This window comes from Chiloscyllium plagiosum, chromosome 16, assembly GCF_004010195.1.
Source record: "Chiloscyllium plagiosum isolate BGI_BamShark_2017 chromosome 16, ASM401019v2, whole genome shotgun sequence".
NCBI classification, from domain to species: Eukaryota; Metazoa; Chordata; class Chondrichthyes; order Orectolobiformes; family Hemiscylliidae; genus Chiloscyllium; species Chiloscyllium plagiosum.
In genome coordinates, this window is record NC_057725.1 from 76035258 (window position 1) to 76038662 (window position 3405).

Consider the following 3405-nt stretch of genomic DNA (forward strand, 5'->3'; position numbering starts at 1 on the left):
GGAATCTGTTTTAGGACCTCTGCTCTTTGTGATTTTTATAAATGGCTTGGGTGAGGAAGTGGAAGGGTGGGTTAGTAAGTTTGCTGATGGACTCATAGGTTGGTGGAGTTGTGGTTAGTATGGAGGGCTGTTGTAGGTTGCAACGGGACATTGACAGAATCGATAATGGGCTGAAAGAGAAGTGGCAGAAGAAGATCAACCTGGTAAAGTGTGAAGTGATTCACTTTGGAAGGTGGAATTTGAATGCAGAATACAGGGTTAGAGGCAGGATTCTTGGCAGTGTGGAGAAACAGAGGGAACTTAGGGTCCATGTCCGTAGATCCCTCCATGTTTACAAGGTTGTTAAAAAGGCATGAGGCGTGTTAGTTTTCATTAACAGGAGAATTGAATTTAAGAGCCTTGAGGTTACATTACAGCTCTGTACGGCCCTGGTTAGACCACACTTGGAATATTGTGTTCAGTTTCGGGCACCTCATTATAGGAACGATGTGGAAGCTTTAGTGAGGGTGCAGAGGAGGTTTACCAGGATGCTGCCTGGGGCATGTCTTATGAAGAAAGGTTGAGGGAGGTAAGGCTTTTCTCACTGGAGCAAAGAAGAATGAGAGGTGACTTGGTAGAGGTGTACAAGGTGTTGAGATGCAAAGGAAGAGTGAATAGCCAGAGACTTTTACCCAAGGCGGAAATGTCTATCAAAAGGGGGCATAAGGAAGGTTTAGGGGAGATGTCAGAGGTAGGTTCTTTACACAGAGAGTGGTGGGTGTGTGGAATGCACTGCCAGCGGTGGTGGTAGAGTCAGACACATTAGGGACATTTAAGTGACTCTTGGATAGGCACATGGATGATAGTACAATGAAGGGTATGTCGGTTAGTCTGATCTTAGAGTAGGATAAAAGGCCGACAGAACATCAAGGGCCGAAGGGCCTGTATTGTGCTGTACTGTTCTATGTTCTATGAAACCTGCAACCCATTCGAAGTGATTAAAAAATTTAACAGCAATATAGATTGTTCAATACATCATATTAGTTGTATGACACTTTGATCTTTTACTATAAATTCTGTGTCCTATGATATTGCCCCCACTAACTACCTGATGAAGGAGTAACACTCCAAAAGTTTGTATTTCCAGATAAACCTGTTAGACTACAATCTGGTGTTGTGTGATTTTTAACTGCATCAATTACACTAGCAAACAGCACCACAGGGATATTGGTCTCATTCTCGTTCAGTTACAACCTGGAGAAAGTGAGGACTGCAGATGCTGGAGAGTCAGAATTGAAAAGGGTAATGCTGGAAAAGCGCAGCAGGTCAGGCAGCATCCAAAGAGCAGGAGAGTTGACATTTTGGGCATAAGCCCTTCATGAGGAATATTGGGGTTGGGGCAGGTGTTGGGGAAGGGCCTGAGAGATAAATAGGAAGGTCTGGGTGGGGGAAAGGTAGCTGGGAAAGCGATAGGTAGGTGCAGGTGGAGGGAGGGGGAGCGGGGAGGGTAAGACCATAAGAACATAAGACATAGGAGTGGAAGTAAGGCCATTCGACTCATCAAGTCCACTCCACCATTTAATCATGGCTGATGGGCATTTCAATTCCACTTACCCACACTCTCCCCGTAGCCCTTAATTCCTTGCGAGATCAAGAATTTATCAATCTCTGCCTTGAAGACATTTACCGTCCTGGCCTCCACTGCACTCTGTGGCAATGAATTCCACAGGCCCACCACTCTCTGGCTGAAGAAATGTCTCCTCATTTCCATTCTAAATTGACCGCCTCTAATTCTAAGGCTGTGCCCATGGGTCCTAGTCTCCCCACCTAACGTAAACAACCTCCCAACGTCCACCCTTTCTAAGCCATGCATTATCTTGAAAGTTTCTATTGGCTCTCCCCTCAACCTTCTAAACTCCAATGAGTACAATCCCAGGATCCTCAGCCGTTCCTCGTATGTTAGACCTACCATTCCAGGGATCATCCGTGTGAATCTCCGCTGGACACGCTCCAGTGCCAGTATGTCCTTCCTGAGGTGTAGGGCCCAAAACTGGACACAGTACTCCAAATGGGGCCTAACCAGAGCTTTATAAAGTCTCAGTAGCACAACGGTGCTTTTATATTCCAACCCTCTTGAGATAAATGACAACTTTAAATTCACTTTCTTAATCACGGACTCAACCTGCATGTTTACCTTTAAAGAATCCTGGACACGCACTCCCAGATCCCTTTGTACTTTGGCTTTACGAATTTTCTCACCGTTTAGAAAGTAGTCCATGCTTATATAGAACCTTTTATCCCAACTCTCTGCCTTCTGTCAGACAGCCAATCCCCAATCCATGCCAGTAGCTCACCTCGAACACCATGGGCCCTCACCTTACTCAACACCCTCCTGTGAGGCACCTTATCAAAGGCCTTTTGGAAGCGTAGATGGATAACATCCACTGGGTTTCCCTGGTCTAACCTACTCGTCACTTCTTCAAAGAACTCCAACAGGTTTGTCAAGCATGATCTCCCCTTACTAAATCCATGCTGACTTGGTCTAATCCAACCCTGCACTTCTAAGAATTTAGAAACCTCATCCTTAAAGATGGATTCTAGAATTTCACCTACAACCAAGGTTAGGCTAATCAGCCTATAATTTTCCATCTTTTGTCTTGATCCTTTCTTGAATAAGGGGGTTACAACAGCGATTTTCCAATCATCTGGGTATTTCCCTGACTCCAGTGATTTTTGAAAGATCACAGTCAGTGCCTCCGCTATTTCCTCAGCCACCTCCCTCAGAACTCCAGGATGTAGCCCATCAGGGCCAGGAGATTTATCAATTTTTAGACTTTTTAGCTTTTCTATCACTTTCTCTGTTGTACTGGCTACCATACTCAACTCTGCTCCTGACTCCCCTTAATTGTTGGGTAGTTCTGATAGGTCAGTGTGGAGGGTAGAGCAGATAGATGAGAAGGAAGGTGGACAGGTAGGACAGGTCAAGAGTGCGTTGCCAATCTGGAGGTTTGGATTCGGGATGAGGTGGGGGGAGGGGAGATAAGGAAACGGGTGAAGTTGATGTTGATGTTGTGTGGTTGAAGGGTCCCAAGGCATAAGATGAGGTGTTTTTCTTTCAGGTGGTGGGGGCTTGGAGGAGGCCCAGGACTTGCATGTCCTTGGAGGAGTGGGAGGGGGAGTTGAAATGCCAGCCACAGGGCAGTGGGGTTGGTTGGTGGTATGTTCCCTGAACCACTCTGTGAGTTGGTGTCTTGTTTCCCCAATGTAGAGACCATAGAACATAGAACATAGAACACTACAGCGCAGTACAGGCCCTTCGGCCCTCGATGTTGTGCTGCCCTATCATACTAATCTGAAGCCCTTCCCACCTACACTATTCCATGTACATCCATATGCCTGTCCAATGATGACTTAAATGCACTTAAA